The sequence below is a fragment of the Triturus cristatus genome, chromosome 5_2 (assembly GCF_964204655.1).
Source record: "Triturus cristatus chromosome 5_2, aTriCri1.1, whole genome shotgun sequence".
In the NCBI taxonomy this organism is placed as follows: Eukaryota; Metazoa; Chordata; class Amphibia; order Caudata; family Salamandridae; genus Triturus; species Triturus cristatus.
The window spans coordinates 332,743,112-332,770,222 of record NC_140588.1 but is presented as its reverse complement, the minus strand read 5'-3'; the positions used below and the strand labels follow the sequence as shown (position 1 = coordinate 332,770,222).

The 27,111-nt window shown below is 45.7% G+C and overlaps 1 protein-coding gene across 2 annotated transcripts in view; it reads left to right on the top strand.

The window, feature by feature from the left end:
• The first annotated feature begins 283 nt into the window (after positions 1-283).
• LOC146822941 (putative thiopurine S-methyltransferase) overlaps positions 284-27,111 on the top strand; it is a 232,630-nt gene continuing 205,802 nt past the window's right edge. For both annotated transcript variants that reach the window (XR_014962097.1, XM_085607094.1), the window contains exon 1: positions 284-405. The gene's annotated coding sequence lies outside the window, so the exon portion shown is untranslated. The remainder of the gene's footprint in view (positions 406-27,111) is intronic.

The following is a 27,111-nucleotide window of genomic DNA, read 5'->3' as shown; positions in this document are numbered from 1 at the left end:
AAACAATAACTTTGAAAAGAAAAGACTGGGGCAGTGCGTCCTTGTTTACATGGAGCCATCTGTAGCCCTAATTAAAATGCACATTTTCGTGCAAAGGGAGCTACATGGAATAGTCTTACATTCACTGCTTGTAAATTGTATCCCCGCAAAATGGCGTCCATGACAACTCTTATTTATTCTCACAGGTAGAGGCAAAATCATCAGTCCTTTCTTTAGTGCTGTTACTCTTTATACCATTTTTCTCGCACGGGGCGGAGCTTGTTTTGGGCCGTTTTTGTCAGGCAGCGTACTGGTTTGGACATTCTTTTGAATGGACGTTGTCCTTGTTATTTTTTTACAGGCCTGGCAACGCTGACGATTAGAGGTTCAAGTAAGGAGGCGCGCTCACTGGACGATTAAAATCAGGTGGCTTTTTCTTTCCGTTCACGCGGCTTAATTGCTAAATTGCCGGGATGTACTCATTTTGATGTTAGTGTCGTTGTGTTTTTTGCTTCCAAGATCTTAATTAATCAACTTTTGATTTGAAAAGTTTTTTGAGCACTGTTTGTAAAAATGGTTGAATAGTTTAATTCCTACGGTTATTTTAATAATCACTGACCTCAGAGTTCCACAGCAGAGTACTGAAAGGGTCCCGCCTGTAGGCCCTTGAACAAAATGTTAAACAGATTTTATTAACTGGTTTTTAAACAGCTGTCACATAGAAACGTTGAAGCTGAATGGCGGATGGATGGCTTTTACCCCAGTCTTTGATACTTGAAGTGAGATTTAATTGTTCAACAATCGTACGGGATTTTTTAATTGACATTTGAGGATTATTAGCCATAGTTGCGAAACAGACATATGTCGTGGCGACACTCACGTAGCACTATGTTGTCAACCGCACTTTATGTGCTCGTACTTTTAATTGAGTAATTTCTACCAAAAAATCCAAGAAAATGCAGTTTTGTTTAATACAAATCCAAGGCTGACGCTAATAAAAAAAACACTAGATATACTTATAAAACGCGAAAAAATGATTATCTCAGGAAACCTTTACCTGAAGGAACGTAAGTGAAGTCAAAAAGAAAGGATTTAACTTCACTCGCCTAAAGAAGGAGATGCATGAACACTAGTAATCTATTCCACAGGTTAGCAGTTTGCTAGTGAAATAGGTGCCCGTCTGTTTTGAATGTTTTGCCCACGGACAATCGGCAAACGTTTATTTTTGGACCTGAGCTCTGGGTAGTACAGTATGAGCTTACCCTTTAGTCAAAAATTGGAGAAGTAGAAGGCTAATGTGAACCCGTCTAGGAAGGTTGGTAAATATCATTATTGCTATGTTTGTATGGGCCTCGCACATGTCTGCGATGTGCGCTGTAGTTGTTAAACTTTATTCAAATAATAGTTCTATATAGAGCAGCTGGAATCCTAGTTCCAAAACTCTACTTCTGTTGTCGGTGCCCCATTTTAATCAGAGCTGAAGGCTGCTCATTCACAGTGTTAGGGCTGCAGTTGTAGAATGCCATTCTGGTCTTCCTTCATCATTTGCCTGACATTAAGCACTTTAAGAAGTGTCTTTAAAATAATTTTATTAATTTATCCAAAAAATTCCCGACTGGCCCACAGTGGAAACTCCCAGATGTTAACTTGAATATTTGGACCACTAGGCTGGAGAAACTGCCTTTTGACATGGCAGTGGTGTAGAAAAGCAGTCCTTGAAGGGTGCCCCCTTGTTAAGATGGCACCTGACTTTCTCCCCAGATAAAGCCACAGAGCTCCTCAGCATTTCTGGACAGGTTCTCAACTTTATCTTGAAGTCTTCAAGTCCCTTCAGGTATTCCCTAGCTAGGGTCTTCTTCAAGGACTACGAGGAACGGGAAAATGGGACCTTGCTCTGGTCCTGTTCTCTGGTATAAAGATTAGAATGAAAAGAAGAGTTGGCTCTAACAGATCCCTCTGGCCTTGAATCTTGGACCCGTTCCAGCTCAGAGTGATCCTGTCTGATAGATTTAGGTCTGAGGGGAGTAGTTCCTGCTACAAAGTTCTTCATGTGAACATTGATGAAGGCCCCGATGAGAGGGAGATCCTAATACTCCCTCTTACTCTATTATTTAGGACCTCTTTTACCACGTTGAGTGGTCATGGATGTCTAAATGTTTGTGTGCAAAAAGCACACAAACTTTATTGGTGCCCCTGTTTCAGTATCACTCATAGATGATCTTGACCATCCCTTTATATAAAATATTAATCTAAAATGAACAACGGATGGAGAAAGCAGAGTGGGCTCATATTTCTAGTTCTTACCTTCTGTATCGGTGGGATACACATAGTTTCCCACCAGAGCACTCATGCTGGAATGTTACCTTGTTGTCACAGCCCATACCTGAAAACAATGATTTAAAAAGGTGACAATTTCAAGACTGAAGATGGTGTCCATAATAAGATGGAGTGAGGAGCTCACCCTAATTTGAACTGACTGGCTGCATCCAAAGTGCTAGAAACTGAAAATATAAGAAGGAGTTCTACTCCAGATTGCTGAAGAAACAAATCGGAACTGCATTTGTGTGGACTCTGCTTTGGTTCTTATTACATATGTGAACTATGTGGAGATAAGTCACCAAGGGCTAACAATAAGCCTTGGTGACCTGTGGTGCTTTATTTACTTTAACTATGTGAAAGCCCTTAGTCAACCAAAGGAGTCAAGTTGAGCTGAAGCTCTGTCTAACCCTCACGAGATACCATAGGAGGATTGCTTTATAATCCCCACAGAAGTTGCAAGTGAGCCTCCTTTGAAAGGTGATTGTGCCTGGTGAACATGTCCCACGCACCATCACTACATCTGTGTAGTTTGTGAAACCCAAACCTCACATTCCCCATCTCAGATAACCGCTAGTCCTGCCTGGTGTGGGCCCATTAATAGTCTTTTGGACTAGGTACTATGCATTCAAGAAACTCACAACGGGGCACCTGGTCCTTGCCTGGCTGTACCGTAGTCCATGATGTGGCTCGTCTATGCTCTAGCCGGATCCAGACATTCAGATCGGACCTATGATGTCATTAGTATGTACATTGTCCCTTGTGGGAAAATATCTCATTGGCATTCGAGTGTCAGAACCCATCCTGCACCCTTTATCTGCAAGCCTGGGTCGGCATTGGGTCGACCCTTTGACACATTGACAGTAGCACCTTTGGGACTGGAAGCATACATGCATAAAGCTGCCATGAAACACTAACCCAAGGATTCAGACATGATCTCAATGAGTAATCTCGTATTGGAATGTCAAAGCTGTTACAAATATTTCAAGAGATCTAGGCATTTAAGGTTTCTGGCTACAAACTTTAGTTGATTAGCTACCCTGAAACTCCTCTCTAGCCACAAGTTAGAATTTTTTGACCTTGACTCGAAAATTGGTACTGTGTGTGCAAGTGTTCCCTGGGCAATTATAACAAAGCATGACTACAAACATTGGAAAGTGATTTTTTTTTCACAGTTTTGTTTTATTTAATTAAAATGAATATCAAATGAGAATTTATTGTTTTTAATTTGAATAAGTATTTGGTCCTCATAGGGATCCAAAGAGTATTTAGTATCTTTTCATTACACATCAGGATCGCCTTCATTAATTTCCATGGTACATGATTTCAGCGCTCTGCGCAGCCTGGAGCTGTCTACAGTGAAGATATTACATAGAATAACATTCACCCATTGTTTCTTGTGAGAGGGTCACAATTATTGGCTTTTGTGAATAGAGGATCTGAGAATTATGTACTGTATTGATTTGTCATTTCCCATTTATTTTCACTGAGTAATATATTTCTAAACAGTTGTTTTGTTTTAGTTGTGGAACAACATGAAAAAGAAACTTTCAGATTAGTCAATCAAAAGTACATCTTTAGTTAGAAGTTGTTGAAGTATTATTCCCTTTTTAAAGTAATAACCCATCTTGGGCATTCAATCTTTATTGCGACTTGCTTTATGACGTTGTAGATAAGATACATTTTATTGCACAATTAAAATAAAATCATTGCAATGAGACTGTATAAAAAGCAATGTGAAGTGCACATGTTCAAAATATTATTAAAAGAGCATATAGAAAGAATTATTTCAGTTTGTTGTTTTTAAATGTTAAAAAGGGTTTAGGCACCGGTTAAGCCACTATAGACATGAAAACCTTAAAAGGCTAGGCACAGCATTATGAGTTATAGTTCTGTATGTTAGTCCGGATCCAAGACTGCCTTTACTGCCATCAGGTATTTCATACATTTCATAAAGCATGCCGCCAACTGCACTGATTCGCCTTTCATGCACTCGGCCAGGGCAGCTTTACATGTCCGTATATTTAGAGAGCGCCAAATGGGGCGAAGCTAGTATATTCTCAGTGTGTGGAGTTTCTTGCAGATACACAGTATGTGGATAAAGGATTCCTCTACTTCTCCGCATGCTCGGCACTGAGTGGCAACTGTTTCTCTGTACCCTCGCCCATATTTGTAAGCCAACAATGGAATCAATCCGAACCGCAATTTCATTAATTGGCGTTACAATATTAGTTTTAAGGAGGTGGACAAATAGTGTGGCCAAGACCCACTGTTATAAAGTTTTGCTGCCCAGCTTCCATGACTTAAGTTTTTCATGGTTTGCATATCACTGTCGGCCGACAGAAGCTTCGCCTGTTTTGTTAAAAGTCTTGCTGCCGCTGGTATGGGTATGGGGGCTGACCATATTTCCTTTGCTTCCAGTACTTCAACACAATTAGCTAGAAATTCACACCATGTGGACCCTTGGGTGTTTATCATTGTCCAGATGTTTTTCTATAGTGTGTTATCCGGGCTTGTTTTGCTTTTAGGCAATAAGCCAAGAATCTAGCTTTCAGGATCCACTTTTGGGATGAAAGGTTGAATTTATTGCGTATTTGTGCATGTGAGGTGGCGGTTGGTAGAAAGAAGACTTTACGGAAGCAGGCTGACTGAGCTTTGTCCAGCCATGTTGTCATCTTATCTATGAAGGCTATTGCTCCATGGGCTACGGACGGTAAGAATCTTGCCCCCACTATTCGGATTAAGGGACTGAGATGAGGAGAGTTTATTGCTTTCCTTGCTCTACAGAAAATGTCCTCCAAAGATTGAGCCGTTCCTTGCATTGCCGTGATGTGGGCGGAGGGTCGTCCTTTATGATTAGGGCTCCCGGTTTTATGGTATTTATTTATTTGATATTTACGTCTGTATTTATCCATATTTATTTTTTGTCAACTTTATCTGTATTTATCCGTATTTATTATGGGTTTTGTGAAAAAAATAAAGCTGAAACTGGTATATTTCCACATTTATTTACCCAATAAATATGGAGTCATGATTGAATGCCTGCCAGGTTTCAGTAATATGAACACCTGCAGAAGATAAATCAATGCAATTATATGAAAATATGCACATTTCTGTTTCAGCCTTGCGTATATTTACTGTTGTTTAAGCCTCTTTACTAAAATTCCTTTCTTTTTTAACCCTCTTACCTATCAATTCACACAGTTATTGGCTTGGTAGCCATGGCAAAGTGTATGTAGAATCACTCAAAAAGCACCTAATTTCCATTTTTATCCACATTTAAAATAAATACAGACAGGAAAATAAATGGTTTTCTGTTTGTATTTATCTGTAAAAATCAGTAAAAACGGAAACAGGGAGCTTTATTTATGATTAGTGCTCCCGGTTTTTTGGTATTTTTTTTTTTTACATTTCCGTCTGTATTTATCCATATTTATTTTTTGTCAACTTTATCTGTATTTATCCATATTTATAATGGGTTTTGTGAAACAAGTAAAGCTGAAACTGGTATATTTCTGCATTTATTTAATCAATCAATATGCAGTCATGCTTTAATGCCTGCCAGATTTCAGTGATAAGAATACCTGCAGAAGATTAATCAATACACTTATATGAAATATTCACATTTCAGAATCAGCCTTGTGCATATCTACTGTTGTTTAAGCCTCTTTACTAAAATTCCTTTTTTAACCCCCTTACCTATCAATCCACACAGTTATTGGCTTGGTAGCCATGGCAAAGTGTATGTAGAATCACTCAAGAAGCACCTAATTTCCATTTTTATCCACATTTAAAATAAATCCAGACAGGAAAATAAATGGTTTTCTGTCTGTATTTATCTGTAAAAATCAGTAAAAACGGAAACAGGGAGCTTTATTTATGATTAGCGCTCCCGGTTTTTTGGTATTTTGTTTTTTTTACATTTCCGTCTGAATTTATCCATATTTATTTTTTGTCAACTTTATCTGTATTTATCCATATTTATAATGGGTTTTGTGAAACAAGTAAAGCTGAAACTGGTATATTTCTGCATTTATTTAATCAATCAATATGCAGTCATGCTTTAATGCCTGCCAGTTTTCAGTGATAAGAATACCTGCAGAAGATAAATCAATACACTTATATGAAATATTCACATTTCAGAATCAGCCTTGTGCATATCTACTGTTGTTTAAGCCTCTTTACTAAAATTCCTTTTTTAACCCCCTTACCTATCAATCCACACAGTTATTGGCCTGGCAGTTATGGCAAAGTGTATGTAGAATCACTCAAAAAGCACCCAATTTCCGTTTTTATGCACATTTAAAAATAAATACAGACAAGAAAAAAAATGGTTTTCTGTCTGTATTTATCTGTAAAAATCAGTAAAAACGGAAAACAGGGAGCCTTATTTATTATCGATCCACACACCAAGGTACTTGTAGGTGGTGACTATCTTAATTGATTTACCTTCAATGTTCCATGCACCTTTCCTTTTTAGTTGTCGCAAGATTATTATTGCTGTTATTTTTGCCGCTTTTATTTTTAAATTGTTCTCTCTGAAGTATAGAGACAATGCCGTTAATAGCCGCATTAGTCCAATCTGAGTTTGATCGAGCAATGTTGTGTCATCTGCATATTAAAGCGCATGAATTTCGGTGTCGGCTAATTTGGGAGGGAAAGCTCGTGCTTCCTCCAGTCATTCAGGTAAATCGGCCAAGTATAGATCAAAAAGCATTGGAGCCAATAAGCATCCTTGCTTTAGGCCTTTATTGGTTTGTATTTGTTTGGTGGTGGACCATGCTGTAGTGACTCTTATCTTGACCCAGGCCTCTGAATACATAGCAATCAAAGCTGTTAAAAGCCTGTTATCAATGCCCCAATTTTTTATTTTCGACCCTAGTTGCTGGCGGGAGACACTGTCTAAGGCAGTTTGGAAATCGATATATGCAAGATACAGAGCCCTGCCTTTTTTTGCCAATGTTGTCTCAATCAAGTAGGACATACAAATCAGGTTGTCTTCGATGTGTGATCTCTTTTGGAACCCCGTTTGCGTGTGAGGGATCAGTTTACGCACTTCGGCCCAAGCCATTATGGCGTTGTACTGTTTCTAGTCTCAACCTTCACACCACATCCTATGTGCTATTTGCTTGATCAACCTACCCTGGAAAGTCATAGTGGTTCCTAGTATCCGGGTCAGGAAGGAACATATGCAGGCTAACATGTGATACTGTTTGTGAGCCCTACAAGCTTCATGGTCCGGGAAAAGTCCAGACACTAAGTGTATGAATAATCATTTTACCCAATACTGCCTGGAATCTTTACCTGTGATCAAGTAACCTTTTAGGTCTCACAAACTGGGGATACCAGCAAGCAGGACGCTGTGCTCCCAATTACTCTGACAAACAGTCGGCTTGGTGTGCCCTGTCAAAAGCACTGGAGAAGATGACAAATGGAGACTAGTGGCAATCTGCCAAGAGGAAGAGTTTGCTGTGCTGTAAGTGAGGGAATCAATTACTTGTTACTGTGGTGTTCGCCTGACGGGATCGTGGTGCAACAACTGAAAGAACAAAATACAAAGTTAGCTAGCAAAAAGATGAACTTTAAGTCCCATTGCAGAACTTAGGAAGACTGACAATTTGACAGAAATAGCAGAAGATGATGATTGATTTAACCCAGATCTGTGACTGGGGGTGAGTGTCTGAAAAGTTTCAGTGCTCCGTCCATCATCTCCTCGTGTTTGATTATGAGTGAGTGCCACGGCATTGTGCATAGTGGACATCCCTACCAGAAACACTGAACTGCTTCTTGCAGAGAATATTCGTCTTCCCTATCCACCCCATACAACATGTTCTTAATGCCATGGCAAACAGTATTTCACAGGGACGGAGCCTAGCACATAAATAATGGTTTGCAAGCTTGTCTTTCGGACTGATTTTTAGCACTGGGACTAAAATTGCATCTTTCATATTGTGTTCAGGTTTCCTCTTTTAAAATATTCTTTTTTTGAGAAGCATGTTATGGCTTTTCAGAGGCATCAAGTGTACATGATTTGATTGATCTGACTCCAATCAAATGTAAACCAGTACAGTGTATGAAGCATGTGGATGCCCACACAAAAGGGTGAAGATTTGGTTATTGTCCTTTCGTCTGACATAGCTTATTCAGAGAGAAAACTTTCAGTGCTACTCTGTGTTTCGATTGCCTCTTTCTCGCTGACGCTTTTCAAGTATTCATGGCTATTTTTCAGTGGGTACCAGTTGTAGTCTATGATTCCGATTTTATAGTGCCGGATGTGATCTGTTTTCATGTTCGATTATGATAAAATTTCTATATAATGTCTATATAATTGCTCATAAAAAGTAAACCAGTCTAATGCACGTTATCAATTTTTATATGCATTCCAATGGCAGAAGATCTATATTAACACCTTTTTGAAGTTGGAAGCTGTGCACAGTGTTTTTGCTGCAGAATTATTGTTTTATAACTTACTCGCTTTCAAATTAAAATTTTAGCCAGTTATTGCCTACACAGCTTGTTATTTTTTTGTAGCCATTACCTGACATACTGTAGAGATCACGCCGGACGAAGGTAAGTTCAAGTTTCTTTATTATAAAGGCTACACAGTAGACAGGACCTCACAGCCAGCTTGCCATCCAGCTCCAACCGCCCACTGGCTTTGAACAAAGCATCCCCAACAGTTAATGCTACCTAGCAACAACAGAACAACTGGAAGAGAATGGGCAGAGAAAACTAAGAACTGTGAGAAGGTGGGTTGGCATATGTCGTCCACTAATTAAAGTGGGCACCTTGTACCAGTCCACATGACCCTCATGATGTATGAGGTCAAAGATAACCTTATTGAAAGCTATCCTAGTGGTATCCATGGAGAGCAGCCTTCAGACTTAATCTTGAAGGAATGTAAAGCAGCTTGTTTACAAGAATATCACCTCCTAAATGACTAAATGAAAGGAGAACCACACAGTGTTTAAATACAAATATGTATTTATTAATATAACATCCTCAACTAGTCTCTATACGAGACTAGGGTACAAAGCACACAATACTGAATCAATAGAACATTCGTAAATAGCACAATACACAGCGGGCTCCAGGGGGAGACCAAACCATATACTAAAAAAATGGTATAACAACAACGACTTAACTAGACACAGTGCCTGGAGCACGTAGAATCGCTGGGACCCAAGGAACCACCCAGAGGAGTGACACATGGAGCCCACGGAGGACGGGTGCAGTGAGGAAACACAGACGTGTGCTCTGTGCAACTCTATGGGAAAGTCACGGTTGCAAATTTAAAGTTTAAGGACACTTCTATGAGGACTTCGAGCAAACCCTTTGGAACATAGGAGGTTCTAAGGCCAACCCACCAGTGAGTAACGAGGTACCCGTGTTACCTATCCCAGAAGAGCCGGGTGCATAGGTGTCAAGTGGAGTTGGAAACCTTCGTCGTTTTCAATGGAGAGCTGAAAAGAAGTACTGCTGCCAGGAAGGTGAAAAGTGTGCGGTGGAATCCAAGCCTGGATTAAAGGTGAGAGGAACCTGAAAGCAATAGGGACAGAGTCTGGGTCACTTCAGGTGACCAGGGGCTCGGTAGTCGAATGCCAACCGATGTCGGGTGCTTCAGTTGAGAAGAAGGATTGCTTGACTCTGCAGCCACGGGGACCAGCAGACGTCTAGGATGACCAGAATCCAGAGGTAAACTGTCCCACGAAGGCTGGCGAGAGCTGAGGGGTCGATACCTGGCTGGAGCACCAACAAGCCTTGGCAACTGAAACTCACGCCGTCAGAAGAAACAGCTTACGGTGTGGATCAGCAAGGTCCAAGGGACTCTCCAAGCAATGGGGAGTCAGGGCACATCTGGAGCAACCAGGTAGGCCCAAGAATTAACAATGTGACACTCGCCAGGACCCACAGGCCAACGGACGGGGATCACGAGGAGACCTCAAGCAAGTCTGCAAAGCACCAGCCAACAGGACACTCGGAGAGTGGAGGCCAGATATCTTCAGTGCAAATACTGCTCGGGGTCGGGACTACACGGAGTCCAAAGCACAGGCTCAGGAATCGTCACTAAGCATATGCAACTGCAAATATATGTGGTGCACAGGGGTTCGGGTTGCACGGTCCCCACGAGGGATACTGGTCTCAGAATCGCTGAGAGGGCAGATCGACCTCAGGGACCTTCGGGAACCCACCTCCTGAATTGCTGAAATCTTCGGAGTTCTCAGGAGTTTGGGAGATGCGTTTAGGTGCCTGCTTTTGCAGGGGAGTAACTCCTTTACTCCAAAAAAAAAAAATACTGATATTTGTAGAGCGCGAACAGCTACCTCACGAGAAGGTGTCCCGGCGCTATAGACCGCTGGGGAACCCGTCCTGGCTATCCCTGTGAGATGGTCCCTTTCTGGGTATCTCCAAGGTGAAACCAGGCATCCCCAGCGTCTGTGGGGGGCCGTTGTAGAGATGAGGCAAGCTTAATGCCCAGAGTTGCCGAGTGTGTTCCTGGTTAGAGTAGGTACCGAGGCGAGAATTATCAAATCCGTTTTGACCCTGGTCCACGACCCTGCCGCGTCGGGAATTGAACCCTGGTCCCTGGCCAATTCTCTGCTTACGGGTCTGCTGCCTCTAACCAGTGAGCCACACCTCTCTCCAAGGGAGATTCTTTAGTCGTCCAGTGTCGTGCAGGCAGTCAAAGTACTTGATTTCTTCTTAGCAGAATCTGGTCCAGGTAAAATCTAAAGCCCTGTAGTCAGGTAACTCACTTTATACCCATGGGAAGGGGTTGTAAAGATTCTGTGGACCCTCGTAGGGGAGGGGCAGGATGGAGGGGTAGCTACACCCATGTCCTTTGTCCAGTTTCGCGCCAGAGCAGGAGCCAATGGCTCCCAGGTTTGAGCTGGACTATGCACAGGGACACCAAATGTGCTCCCAGTGCAGACTTTCTGGCACTCAGAGAGTGCACCCACCCAGCCCCAATACACTAAATCCTGTCTGGGAGGTGGTTACACCTCCCTGTGACAGGATGTCTATTGTCATGCCTTCCTCTGCGGGAGCTTGGCTCAGCAGCAGGAGGGCTGACCCGTTTCTGTAGCTGGCAGCATCCCTTTTGTGCTGCCCAGTTCGCGAAAGCTGGTACCGGTTAGACCGGTGACCCACATATGTCTCTTTAGAAGTGTGGAAACATACCTCCCACACCAGTTACTGTTGTGGAGATATGATTCCAAGGTGTTTGACACCAAACACAACATGTTTCTAAGCAGCATTGGAGCCAATAAGCATCCTTGCTTTAGGCCTTTATTGATTTGTATTTTTTTGGTGGTGGACCATGCTCTAGTGACTCTTATCTTGACCCAGGTCTCTGAATATATAGCAATCAAAGCTGTTAAAAGCCTGTTATCAATGCCCCAATTTTTTATTTTCGACCCTAGTTGCTGGCGGGACACACTGTCGAAGGCAGTTTGGAAATCGATACATGCAAGATACAGAGCCCTGCCTTTTTGCACTCAAACATATATGTCTGGCTGCATCACAGACAACCCCGGAGAATGGTCTCCGAAAGATGCAGAGGGGCTCTGCTCATGCAGGGGCACCCTCTCACGTAAAACCCAACACCCTGCCTTCAGGATTGATAAGGCCTGCCCTAGGGGTGACTGATAGGTATTTAAGTGATTTAGAGAGATATAGTGAACCTATATCTCAGTAAGTGGTGCAAGCACCATCTTACACAGTCTGCAGTAGCAGGCCTGTTGTGTCAATTTGGATGGCCTCTCATGGGTTGCATAATACATGCTTCATCCCCTGGGAGACCTTTGGGGTACCTATGCCCTGGGTACTTGGGGTACCATATACTAGGGACTGATAAGGGTCCCCAGAATCCAATCTGGAGTGCACCTAAAGTACATGCATTGCAATTTAAGGGAGAACGCAGATAGACTGGGGTCCAGGATAGCAGGATCCCAGTCAGACTAGGCCAAAAACAGTGTGACATCAGCAAAAAGTGGGGGTAACCATAAGAAGCAGAAACTACTTTCCTACACAACCCCCCCCTCCCCAAACGTAAGGACATTAAACAAACCTTGACCAGTTGAGTCTTCATGTTCTAAGTGGAAATATCTGGAGAGTCCATCTGCATTGGCATGGTTACTCCCAGGTCTATGTTCCACTGTATAGTGAATCCCCTGTAGTGAAATGGACCACCGCAAAAGTTTGGGGTTTTCACCCTTCATCTGTTTTAGCCATAAGAGGGGCTTATGGTCTGTCTGAACAATAAAGTGAGTGTCAAACAACTTCTTCAGAGCCCAATCCACAGCAAAGGCTTCCCTCTCAATTGCTGACCAACGTTTCTCTCTGGGGTCATCCTTCTGCTAATAAAAGCTACTGGCTGATCCTGACCCTCTTCATTCAGTTGTGATGACACAGCCCCTGCCCCCTACTCAGATGCATCAGTTTGAACACTGAATTGTTTGGAATAGTCAGGACTTTGCAGAATGGGAGCAGTGCACATGGCCTGCTTCAAGTCATCAAATGCCTTTTGACAGCTAACTGTCCACTGAACTTTCTTAGTCATTCTTTTGGAAGTTAGATCATTCAAAGGGGTCACTATGGAGCCATAACCTTTGACAAACCTCCTGTAGTACCCAGTCAGGCCCAAGAAAGCTCTGACCTGAGTCTGGGTGGTTGGAGCAATCCAATCCATGATGGTTTGGATTTTGCTCTGCAGTGGTTGAACCTGACCTCCACCTACAAGGTGGCCTAGGTATACAACCTTACTCTGCCCTATCTGGCACTTGGTGGCCTTGATAGTGAGGCCTGCCTTCTGCAGGGTCTCCAAAACATTTCTCAGGTGGACCAGGTGATCCTCCCAGGTGGGGCTAAAGACAGTAATATCATCTAGATAAGCTGCACTATAGGCTTCCAGACCTGTGAGAAATGTATTCACCTGCCTTTGAAATGTGGCAGGTGCATTCTTCAAGCCAAAGGGCGTCACCACAAATTGGTAGTGCCCACAAGCGGTTGAAAATGCTGTTTTTTGGTTTTTCATCCTCATCTAATCTGATTTGCCAGTAACTAGCTGTCAGGTCAAATGTGCCTTAAGAACTTGGCTGAGGCCAAAGTATCAATTAGTTCATCTGTCCTTGGAATTGGATGAGCATCATTCCTAGTGACTGCATTGAGTCCCCTGTAGTCAACACAGAACCTCATCTCTCTCTTACCACCCCGGGTGTGAGGTTTTGGTACTAAGACTACTGGACTAGCCCAAGGGCTATCTGAGGGCTCAATTACTCCCAGTTCCAACATTTTCTGGACTTCAGTCCTGATAACAGTCCCTGACATGATCAGGTTGCCTGTAATCTTATTTTTAACAGACAGACTGTCACCTGTGTCCACCTCATGTGTACACCAGGTAGTCTGACTTGGAGTCAGTGAAAACATATGTCTGTACTGGTTGAGGACTTTCCTGCAATCAGTCTGTTGCTGTTCAGTGAGGCTGCCTGCCAAGGCTACTCCATCAACTGAACCATCATCAGGGTTCTGAGAGAGGAGATCATGGAGTGGATCACTCTCTTCCTCCTGTCCCTCATCAGTAGCCATGAGGAAGCCCATGTCTGCCCTGTCCACATATGGCTTGAGCCTGTTCACATGGAGCACCCTGTGGGGGCTCCTGGAAGTTCCAAGGTCCACCAAGTAGGTAACCTCTCCCTTTTGCTCAAGTATGTTATGGGGCCCACTCCACTTGTCTTAGAGAGCTGCTGGGGCCACACGCTCCAACACCCATACCTTCTGTCCTGGCTGACACACAGTCAAAACAGCCTTTTGGTCATGCCAGGCATTTTGCAATTCCTGGCTAGCCTCAAGGTTTTTGGATGCCTTCTTTGTGTACTCAGCCATCCTGGAGCGGAGATAAAGTACATAGTCCACTATGTCTTGCTTAGGTGGTTTGAGAGGTAACTCCCATCCCTCCTTAACCAAACATAAGGGACCCCTAACTGGATGTCCAAACAGAAGTTCAAAAGGGCTGTAGCCAACTCCCTTCTGAGGAACCTCTCTGTAGGCAAAGAGAAGGCAGGGAAAAAGGATATACCATCTGCGCCTAAGCTTTTCAGGGAGACCTTTTATCATGCCCTTGAGGGTTTTGTTGAATCTTTCAACTAACCCATTGCAATGTGGATGATAGGGTGTGGTGAATTTGTGATTCACTCCACATTACTTCCACATAGTAGTCAGATAATCAAACATAAAGTTTGCAACTCTGTCTGATACTACCTCCTTAGGGAAACCCACTCTGGAAAATATTCCCAGGAGAGCTCTCGCCACAGCAGGAGCTGTGGTATTCCTAAGGGGAGTTGCCTCTGGATACCTAGTGGCATGGTCCACCACCACCAGTATGAATCTGTGCCCAGATGCAGTTGGAGGATCCATGGGACCAAAAATGTTAATCCAAACCCTCTCAAAGAGAGCCCTCACCACAGTGGCATCAGGGGGGCCTCTGTAGTACCACCTGCCTTACCACTGGCTTGGCAAGTGATACAGGAGCAACAAAACTCCTTTGTGTCTTCTGACATGTGAGGCCAGTGAAAGTGAGGGACAAGCCTGTCCCAGGTCTTGCTTTGGCCTAAGTGTCCTGCTAATGGGATGTCGTATGCCAGTGTTAATAGGAAGCCTCTAAACTTCAGAGGTATAACCAATCTCCTGGTAGCACCAGGCTTGGGGTCTCTAACCTCTAAATACAGAAGTCCAGCCTCCCAGTGGATCCTGTGGGATCCACCGGCACTTTCAGCAGCCTCAGCAGCAGCTTGCTGTCAGAGGGATTCAAGAGAGGGGCAGTTCAGCTGCTCCTGGCTCAGATCTGCCCTGGAAGGGCCCCCTGTCCCCAATAACTCAACCTCATCAGGTTCTAGTTCCTCTGAGACAGTACCTTTACAGTGACTGGGATCATCTCCCTCAAGAGACTGATCCTCACTCTGAGGCAGGGGGAAAACACTGCCTTACCCCTTCTGCTCCTTCTCTTGGAAGGCACCTGGTCCATCTTTTCAGGATCCAGGGCCTGTTCAGTGGAAGACATTTTTGCCTGTTACCTAGTCATGGCAAACACATCTGCAGGGATGCCCTGCATTTCTGCATGTGTCCCGAGTTCCACTTCAGCCCAAGCTGAAGTTTCCAAATCATTGCCCAATAAGCATTCTACAGGGAGGTTTGAGCTAACCACAACTTTCTTAGGGCCAGTTACCCCTCCCCAGGTGAAATTCTCAACTGCCAAGGGATGGTCTGTCCTGACATTGCTTGCATTGGTCACTTGGTACATCTCACCAAGTATGATCTGTTAAGGGTCCAGAAGATCTTTTGTCACCATTGTGACACTTGCACCTGTGTCCCTGTATGCCATGGCCTCCTTACCATTGATCAAAGGCTGTTGTCTGTACTTGCCCATGTTACTGGGACTGACAAATAAGGAGGCAATATCCATGCCTCCATCACAAACTAAAACCGCCTGAGTTGGAATTCTGACTAGGCCAGAATCCATCTCAGATCCCAAGGTTAACCCTACTATACCCTTGTTCTGTACACCAGCACTTGGAACTGAGCTAGGGGGAACAGTTGCCTTGGGGGCAGTGGTGGCTGGAGTAGATTCCTTGGCCCTTGGACAACTGGCATCTTTTGTCCAATGTGTCTTCTCTCTACAGATATGACACCAAGGTTTCTTTTTGACTTTACCTTTGTTAGACTGTGACTCCCCCCCAGATGCAGGTTTTTGGGGCCCTTGTGAAGACTTCTGGTCTTTACCCTTCTCCCCACCCTTATCTGAGGTTTTAGCATCTTGCGTCTTTTGGTCACCACCTTGATTCTGAGTTTTCTGCTTCACCCTAGTTCTGACCCATTTGTCTGCCTTCTCTCCCAATTCTTGGGGAGAGGTCAGATCAGAATCAACCAAGTCCTGATGCAACAATTGATTTTGGCAATTATTAAGGATCTGCGCCCTCATAATTAAATGATACACTCCTTTAAAATCACACACCTTTACTGCCAAGTAACCAGCCTTCCAGAGCCTTAGTAGCACAATCTACAAAGTCAACCCAGTCCTGAGTCTGTGACTTTTGGGTGTCTCTGAACTTAATCCTATACTGTTCAGTGGTTAAAGCAAACCCATCTATGAGAGCAGTCTTCAAGGCTGAATAATTATCAGCATCCTCTTCTATAACAGTGAGGAGCTTATCTCTACCTTTGTCAGCAAAGGAGAGCCACAAGATAGCGGCCCACTGCCCTTGAGGGACCCTCTGTACTTTACAGGCCCTCTCTAGTGCAGTAATCCCTTTGTGGATGTCATCCCCACTTTGATAGGGAGGGACTATCTTGTTCGGGTTCCTATGATCATGAGAATACTCTCTAATTCTAGGGACACTGTTGCTGCCACCATGGGACTCTAGTCCCAATCTTCTTGTGGCTCTTTGGAGCTCTAGGGATTCCCTGTCTAGGGCAAATTGCTCTTTCTTGAGCCTGAGCTTAACTCTCTCAAGCTCCAGAAATTGGCACTGCTTATCTTAAGAGGAATCCCTCTTGTTTGATGTGGAAGTCCCTACAGAAGTACCTGAGTGATAAGACTCCACAGAGGGAGTTCTGGATCTTCTAGGTAAACTCAGTACTCTCCCTGGTGGAGTAAAGAGAGGGCCCCTGGGGCCTTGTCCCCCACCTCAATCTAAGTTGCTCAGGTTAGAATCATTTTGATTCCCCAGGACAGGGTTTGAGTCAGTGTCAAAAAAGTTTTCACTTTCTGGCCATTCCTCATTCCCTGTTCCACCCACTCTACCCACCCCATCAGACTCTGAGGTCTGTCTGAGGTCATCTAGAAGCAATATCTCTATGAGGCGTTGGGTGTTGGCACTTCTCCCTGTCCTCAACTTCCTAGACACACACATGGCTTTCAATTCTAAAAATTGAATACCATTGTACCTAGTTGGCAGAGAGCAACTGGGCTCTTCTCTAGAAGACATACTAGTGTTATGTGGTGTAGGCACCTACCTAACCTAGTGGAGACTAAACTCTCTTGAGTTGTAGAAAGGGTGTGCTAGACCCTTGGCTTGCTCAACTCCAAGTTAAGTAGAACTTACTTTAGTCTAATCTTGATTGTATTATATGTACCTAATACTTAGTGGTTTTCACTTAATCATTCAATGAGATTTATCTGGTAAAACAATAGCAAGCTTGAAGCCCAACCGTTGCACTCCAATGTGAGTAGGTGAGTTGGTATATACTGTCCACTAAATAAAGTGGGCACCTTGTACCAGTCCACACAACCCTCATGATGTATGAGGTCAAAGATAACTTTTTGAAAGCAATCCTAGTGGTAGCTACGGAGAGCAGCCTTCAGGCTTAATCTTGAATGAATGTAAAGCAGCTTGTTTTACCAGAATATCGCCTCCTAAATGACTAAATGAAAGGAGAACCACACAGTGTTTAAATAAAAATTTGTATTTATTAATATAACACTCTCTACTAGTCTCTATACGAGACTAGGGCACAAAGCACACAATACAGAATCAATAGAACATTCGTAAATAGCACAATACACAGCAGGCTCCAGTGGGAGACCGAACCATTTACTAAAAAAATGGTATAACAACAACGACTTAACTAGGCGCAGTGCCTAGAGCATGTAGAATCGCTGGGACCCCAAGGAACCACCCAGAGGAGTAACACAGGGAGCCCACGGAGGACGGGTGCATTGAGGAAACACAGACGCGTGCTCCGTACAACTCTATAGGACAGTCGCGGTTGCAAATTTAAAGTTTAAGGACACTTCTATGATGACTTCGAGCAAACCCTTTGGAACATCGGAGGTTCTAAGGCCAACCCACCTATGAATACCGAGGTACCCGTGTTACCTATCCCAGAGGAGTCAGGTGCATAGGTGTCAAATAGCGTCACAAACCTTCGTCGTTTTCAATGGAGAGCTGCAAAGAAGTAAAGCTGCCAGGAAGGCGAATAGTCTGCGGTGGATTCCAAGCCCGGATTCAAGGTGAGAGGAACCTGAAAGCCAAGGGTACAGAGTCTGGGTCACTTCAGGTGACCAGGGGCTCGGTAGTCGAATGCCCACCGATGTTGGGTGCTTCAGGTGAGAAGAAGGGTTGCTTGACTCGGCAGCCACGGGGACCAGGAGATGTCTAGGATGACCAGAATCCAGAGGTGAGCTGTCCCATGAAGGATGTTGAGAGCTGAGGGGTTGATGTCCGGCTGGAGCACCAACTAGCCTTAGCAACTGCAACCCACGCGGTCAGGGGAAACAGGATACGGTGTGGACCAGCAAGGTCCAGGGGACTCTCTAAGCAGTGGGGAGTCAGGGCACGTCTGGAGCAACCAGTTAAGCCCAAGAATTAACAATGTGACCCTCGCCAGGTCCCAGAGGCCAACGGACCGGGGATCGCGAGGAGACCTCAAGAAAGTCTGCACGGCACCAGCCCACAGGACACACGGAGAGTGGAGGCCGGAAATCTTCGGTTCAAATACTGCTTGGGGTCGGGACTACATGGAGTCCAAAGTACAGGCTCAGGAATCGTCACTAAGCATATGCAACTGCAAATGTACGCAGTGCATAGGGGTTCGGGTTGCCCGGTCCCCACGAGGGATACTGGTCTCAGAATCGCTGAGAGGGCAGATCGACCACAGGGACCTTCGGGAACCCACCTCCTGTGTTGCTGAAATCTTCGGAGTCCCCAGGAGTTTGTGAGAAGCAAACCGGTAGATGCGTTTAGGTGCCTGCTTTCGCAGGGGAGTAACTCCTTTACTCCAAGGGAGATTCTTCATTTGTCCAGCGTCGTGCAGGCAGTCGAAGTACTTGGTTTCCTCTTAGCAGAATCTTGTCCAGGTAAAATCTAAAGCCCTGTAGTCAGGTAACTCACTTTATATCCATGGGAAGGGGTTGGAAAAATTCTGTGGACCCTCCTAGGGGAGGGGCTGGACAGAGGGGTGGCTACACCCATGTCCTTTGTCCAGTTTCGCGCCAGAGCAGGGGCCAATGGCTCCCAGAACTGGTTTGAGCTAGACTATGCAGAGGGACACCAGATGTGCCCCCAGTGCATACTTACTGGCACTCAGGGCGTGCACCCACCCAGCCCCAATACACTAAATCCTGTCTGGGAGGTGGTTACACCTCCCTGTGACAGGATGCCTATTGTCATGCCTTCCTCTGTGGGAGCTTGGCTCAGCAGCATGAGGGCAGGCCTGTCTGTGGCTGGCAGCATCCATTTTGTGCTGGCCAGGTCAAGAAAGCTGGTACTGGGTAGACCGGTAACCCACATATGTCCCTTTAAAAGGGTGGAATCCTACCTCCCACACCAGTTACTGGTGTGGAGGTATGATTCCAAGGTGTTTGACACCAAACACAACATGTTTCTAAGCAACCGTTTTAAGTTAGCATTTACCGCGAGGTTATAATGCACTTAAACATATATGTCTGGCTGTATCACAGACAACCCCGAAGAATGGTCTCTGAAGGCTGCAGAGGGGCTCTGCTCATGTATGGGCACCTTCTTACGTAAAACCCAGCACCCTGCCTTCAGGATTGATAAAACCCTCCATAGGGGTGACTGATAGGTATTTAAGTGTAATGATTTAGAGAGATATAGTGAACCTATATCTCAGTAAGTGGTGCAAGCACCATCTTACACAGTCTGCAGTAGCAGGCCTATCGTGTCAATTTGGATGTCCTCTCATGGGTGGCATAATACATGCTTCAGCCCCTGGGACACCTCTGGGATACCTATGTCCTGGGTACATGGTACCATATACTAGGGACTGATAAGGATACCCCCGAATCCAATCTGGAATGTACCTAAAGTACATGCATTGCAATTTAAGGTAGAAAGCAGATAGACTGGGGTCCTGGAAAGCTGGATCCCATTCAGACTAGGACAAAAACAGTGTGACATCAGCAAAAAGTGGGGTTAACCATGAGAAGCAGATACTACTTTCCTACAAGAACTCTCAGCTCCCAGCACTGAGTAAGAACAAAATATAAGCACAGCATATTAATACTACACATACCTATAGAAATCTGTGAATTTCCTCTAGTATGTGGTACATTTTAATTATCCCTTGAGTCAGGTTATGCACTTGTGATGGTGGTGTAATTATGCAAGTTTTTTTGCATGCAAGAGCAGATCCCTGTGGTGTGGGAAGGTGGTTTGGACACACCTCTAAAATCTTCTTTCTCCAAAGGGATTCACAGTCTTCTTCAGCCGTTTCCTTGAGGAAGAGCCAATGTTCACATTGTAAGGTTACTTTGGACTAATCTAGTGTAGAAGGGGCATGCATTCTATCCTGTTGGTGCAATGGAAGCTGTGAATACCATCCATTTGACAATTACCCATCCCTCATCTGTATCCAAGAGCCTCCTCTTCACCCAGACCTCCCCAAGGCTCCCTATGAGCTCAGATAATTGCTGTCCATTGAGATTTAAGGGGTTGATACTGCTTAATTTCTCTCACGTCCCTCATACAGAAATTGTAGTCCTGAAGAAAATTGAAATTATTTTGAGATAGAGATCTAGAGGAACACCCATTATGAAATTCCCCCAATGTTTGTAGTAGGCTCTTGTGGTGGAAACCATTCAGCAAATTACCATCACCTGTGCTACGTATAACTGAATTTCACCAACAAGCTGGTTTTGATTTCAGGACTTTGGTCATTTAGGCACACTGCCACATATACTAGCAGTCTTCTGACAGCTCACTCACACCATCAGAGTCGGAGTTACACACTAGCAGAATCACTCTCACCCCTCAATCAAACTTAAAAGCTCTTGTGGAAAATCATTACAAGCAGGCCTCCCTACTTTCATGCAGTAGATGTAGGCAACATAAATCTGCTTTGGCAAAACCTATATGTCTGCCTTGCATTTAAAATATGAATAAACTAAAGCACTTGCACAAAAAATGTTTGGAAGTGGCAGTGTGTTTTTGGAGTTAGTGTGTGAAATGGGAAACATCACAACTGGTTTACCTTTTCTACAAGGGTTGTAGTGGATAAAGAGGGCTCAGTGTTCCTGGCTAAATACTTTATTTTAAGTAAGGTTCCATGCTTTTTACAGATAAGTTCAGGGGAGTAAAATAAAAAAGCGCAAGGGATAGGCAGGATTCTTATTGAAGTTCAGACTACTGCCGGTGTGCATGTGCTTTAATAGTCATCTTTTCTAGTAATTACATTCATGTTTAATGGCTACTTGGAGCTAAAACTCACAAGCATCTAATATTCCACATCTGCAGTGACTGCATAATCAAATAGTTGTGGAAAGTTCACTTAAACATTAAAAAACAAAATCAGTATTCATTAGCCCAATCCTCTGCCCCATCTTGCCTGTTGCAGGTTTATAACCCACAAGTAACTTACCTCTACCTGCTATTGTCACTTTGCCCATCTCAACTAAAGATGTTATAAAGGCAAATACTTTCTGTCGCACTGGCCAACAATTTCAGCTATGATTGCCTGTAATAACGTCTTGTAGAGGGCACCAACACATTCTTCACTCCCTCAGATTGGCTGTCGTCTTTGTCTTGCACCAGTGGTGTAATGAACCCTTGGCCCCACACCCTATACTTACCATACTACCATTATCCACCTCACTTAATTCACCAAGCGATGCAATGGTACACTGGAGACCAGTTTGCAAGTTACTAAATGGATGTTAACAATCTCACTGTTTTGCTAACATGACAGAAACCTCAAAGCAACCTTAGGAAGAGAATCTAGATGGCATGCCTTCACCCCTCGTAAGAACATGAGAGAAATAGGGAAATATTTAGGCTTTTGCAAAACCATGTTAACTAGAAATTGGTTAGTAAATTTAAGGTTTTATGGTCTGCCCTGAAAGTTACTGGCGAGAACTGTGTTTTGTCTAGTCACAGTTTTGACTGATACAGTAGCATAGAAGGCTAATGTGCCTACTGCAAAGAACATCATAAAACCTGCAGGCAGCAGATTTGTATTTTATGTAGATAGATAAGTGGGTTACTTTTATTAACACAGAGATACTTTTGTTAGTACAGACATCCTCAACCACTGGGTTACGTTTTCAAACCTGACGTTTTGTTCCTCCTGACAGTGTACTCTTAATATATAATATTTAAACTGTGATGTAGGAGCGCTAGGTGGCGCTAACCAAGATGGCTGCACTGATGTGAGGCTCCTTGATGCTTGACCCCTTGCATCCGACCTGCATCCGTCACAGCTGTCCTAGGTGCGATCCAGCGGTCACCGCTTATAGAGGAGCTGCTGCCCTACCCTCGGTGCGATTTCCGGCCGATTTCTAGCTACCGGAGCCGAGATAGGAAGCCCGTTGGCTGCACCGGTGAGAGGGACGCACCTGGCCGGTTCCGCGGCCGGCACTGCGAGCTACGTGAGCCCGCGGCGTACAACGAGGTGCGAAGGCCGCGAGACCGACGGCGGCCAGCCATCCTTCGCAGGAGCCTGCGGAGGGGAGCCCGCGCCTTCAACGGACTTCAAGTGAGTTGGGGGAGGCGGCGGCTGGTGAGCGCCTCCAGAGCTGCCAAGGGGTGGAAGCCCACGAACTGTAGCGGGGAGACCCTGTCCGACGGGCGGATCGGCCCGAGCTGTGCGGGCCTGAACGAGAGGCCGGATCCGGCTTTGCCGTCGCCGGCGCCCACTCTCCGCCTACGCTGCCAGCCGCAGATCCACACCGGCCGAGGGGGCCGGCTCCCCCTGGCCCCCATCATCCTATCCTGGGCACCCGACGGGGGAACTCTTTCTAAAAAAAATTTTTTTTTTGGTCCTCATTAGCCTGCCCCACAATCTCCATGAGAAACGCCACTCCCCTTAGATGTCGAATGGAACTAGATACCATTCCATCCCAAACCCTGACATCAAACGAGTATAGACCGGCGAGAGACGTTCTCGAGGATGATATTGTAGGAGGAAAGGGAAAAATATGTGAAGGCTCACAACCCCTTAGAACTCCATCTTAAACTCGGAAGGCCTTCCGAAGAGACAAGAAGAGACAACCATGGCACCTGGAGTATGATGGCATAATCATCGGACCCGGGGGGGGGGGGGGGGGGGATAAATAAATAAATAATAATAAAAAAACCCCGGGGCTCAACGGAGCCACTTATTTCCACTGGACCAACAAATTCCAAAAGGAGAGGTTGCGTTGTTGACATGATCTGGCCATATCCATTTATTTTTTTTTTTTTTTTTTTAAACCTTTATTTGTGCATATGAAAAGAACAAATACGGGCCTACAACCGCCAGGCCGGCCACGGTACGGTTAAGCACTGGTACAAACATTACATCCCCTGCGCATCCATGGTCAAGATTAGCAACGAGTCATGAGGTATACACTGGAGAGATCCTTGACACCAGGGGAAGGAGAAGTGAAGGTTAATTTTAAGGTTTTCAAAATAATTTTATCAGGGAAAAAATCAGTAAAGACTAAGAACCAAGGAGATTCGAGTCCGCAAGATAGCTTCACCACACGGGAGAGCAGCAGCATCATTAAAACGGTCATGGAAGGAAGATCTCAGGCAGTGAGGCGATGCAGTTATATAACAGGATAGTCACATGAGTAAATATGCACCCCTCCAGAGCCGCCCCCACTCAATCCACCCCACACCCGGACCCCGAATCGAAACAAGTATAGCGCAGAAACATAAAAGAAAAAGGCCCATAGAACTAAGTAGAAACAGTAAATTACCCCCCCACCCTACACCAATGCGGAGGCTACGGCCTGCCCCCCCCCCCAGCATAGTGCCTGTCGCCCAATGAACCCGAAATACAGACAAGAGAGAAAGTAGGAATAGAGTAAAGAAAAATAAGAGAACAGAGAGGTAAGTGGGGAGGAGCCTACGTTACCCCAGAGCGCCCGAAACCATCGGCCAGCTATGGCCTCCACACACTGAGAACCCACTACGCCAAAAGCGGTCGTGTGAAGATAACGTGTCACCACAATTTAAATGAAGGCGGACTAACCGCGACGAGTGCGCACAACATATGCAAACAGTTCCAGTCCCAGTCCAGCCCATCCGTGAAACCATGGCGATATAAATCAGTTCAGCCCTGGCCCGATCGCGGGCTTAAGATTACACCAGCCCCTACATGAAGGCCCCGCACCCCGTGCAGACAAAGACAATATGGCCGCTTGGGAGAAGATGGTGAAGTAGAGTCACAAAATGGCCGCCGACCATCTATTGAGGTCCCCTTGTGCACCACATAAAGTCCAGACCTGGCATGTAAAGTACAGGAGTTCCACAGAAAAGAAGCAGTAGGCCACCATGAACGGTTCCTCGAGGACGTCAGGTGTCGCTCTGCTGGATACTCTTGCGGGCACGGTGAGGCAGGCAACAACGAAGCAGGCAGCAATGAACGGGGAGACAAAGTATCCGCAATTGAGCTGGAGAGCGATTGATCCTGGGTGCCGGTAAAGCCAGATGCAGGCACCAGTGTAGCACGATCATAAACAGCCATTGCGTCCCCGCAAGAGGACAAAAGCACTGGCAGACCCACGCCTTGTTGATGACAAACGGGGTGCTCACGACCCGCAGCCGACAGTATAGAGTCAAACCGCTCACTCAGCGCTTGCAAGCCAAGACACATTTGTAGACGAAAGTCCCGCAGGGCTGCCAGAACGGAGCCGCATGTCAGCGGAGGCTGCGCCCCCACATCGGTAGCAATCCGGGACGGCACTGTGGAGCTGGTGTCTGGTAGAGGGAGGGCGAAGCGGGCAGCGGGCGAGACCGGAGTAGCCTCCCCCAGCCACGAGCAGGCAATCAACGCCATGTTTTACCGCAGAACGGTACAGTGGCCAGGGGGGGGGGTCGTAGCAAGGAGGCAATTCCCCTCAGGTCTGCGCCGCAACAGGGAAAGGCCAACAGTCGCTGCCCTTCCCTCGGGTTCTCTTTGCAGCCGACTAGGCAATAGAAGAAGGGGGTCTGCAGCCTCCCACAGCGCGGTCCACAGAACGGGGCAGGAGACCCGCCGCACCGGGGTTTACCCTGTAGCTCCAGCCCATCAGGTGCGGGGTGCAGGAGGTGTCCGGGCGTCCCTCCCCCGGCTCATCCGGCGACAGTCCGTGGTGTGAGGTGGGACCGGGACCTCGGGGCTCAGGTTTACGCTAGCGGGTCCGGTAACTGCGGGGCTTCCAGGGGGCCGGCCAAGGCCACAATAGAGCAGGGGTCCAGTGCGGAGAACAAAAGCACCAAGAACTCCGGCGTCCGGGCGGGCTAAGACTCCGGGAAAGCGGCGGCGCGGTCAGCGCGTCGTCGCACACGTTGCACCTCGAAAATCGGCGAGGATAGGAGTCAGGATGATAGTCCGAGGCCAAGGGCCGACGGAGCCGGGCGCTCAAGCGTCTGCTCCGGTCGCCATCTTGGCTCCTCCCCCATATCCATTTTTGATGTGTCATATAAAGACTCTAGCCAACCTGCGTGAGATGGTGCCTTCTGGTCTACCCAGAATTTACAGATCTGCCGTCTAGCCAGCAGAATTGCGTAAAACAGAAAGCTCTTTGCCTGGCCTGTGGTGTTATCGTCCACCCCAAATATAATTAGCGGCAGAGTAATAGGGGTGTTCTTCTTGAGGATAGAGTCCAACGTGATCTTGACTTCCTCCCAAAAGGTACTGATAGATGGACAATCCATAAACATGTGTACATCAGAGGCAGCAGGAAGATTACACTTGTTACATGATTTCCCGGGCTGGTATTTAGATAGCCTTTGCGGGGATAGGTAAGCTCGATGGAGGGTAAATAGGTGATTCCGCCTCAGCCAGGCCGGCTTAACCAGTTTATACAGGAGAGTGAAAGATCTTATCCAAATATCCTCACACTGCATCCCCGTGGGCCCTCCCCACTGTACTTCGGGTAAAGTGAAATCCCCGTCCACCTCCTCCAAAATGGCTCAGTACCAAAAGGCTACTTCTTTCCCCCCCACTTGCCTCTCTATCAACTGTTCTTCCAGGTGGCAGCTCCCCAAGTGTGTCTTTTTCCTGATCAATTCCCAGGACCAACTGGCTAACTGGATGTATTTAAATCTGGAAAGTGTTGGGCCAACCTTCTTATATAGCTCCTCCCAACCCACCAGTCCCCCCTCCACCAACAGCTGGCCCCACCTTTCAATCCCTGCCTCTCTAATAGGTGTTGCAAGACTGTCCCTCAGACACAGAGGAAGCCCCGGCGAGTCCCAGATTGGAGCGAACCGAGAATAATATGGCAACCCCAGCCTTTCTCTGATCGCTTTCCACACCTTGGCCAAGGATAGTAAGATCTTTAATCTCACCTTCTTGAAGAATTTGCGGTCTCCAAATTTAAAAAGAAAACCGTCAGGTGGCAGATCAGCCCCATTCAGCATGGCCTTAAACATTTTACCAATTGATGCAGTTGATGGAGCCTTCAGCAGCATTCTAGAGTACGATAACTGAAATGCCCAGGCATAGTATTGTAGATCTGGGAGTGTGAGCCCCCCCTTCTCCCTCCTCCTCCTCAGTTTTTTCCAGGCTAGTCTGGTGGCTTTATAGTTCCAAATGAAGGAGTTTATGTCTTGTTGGCATTTATAAATTTGTTTCTGGTCAAAAGCAAGAGGGATGGTATTAAAGATAAAGGTGTACTTGGGAAGGATGGACATTTTTACTAGACTGATTCTCCCCAAAATTGTCAATGGAAGACAGACCCAAGCTTTTAGTAATGCCCGACATTCTCTTGAAACCTGTTCCAAATTGGTGTAAGCAATTTTACCTAATTCCTGGGTGATCCTAATTCCCAGGTAGCGCATAGATGGAGTAACTGCCAGGTCTGAATTTTGGGTGTTCCAGGTCATTACCTCA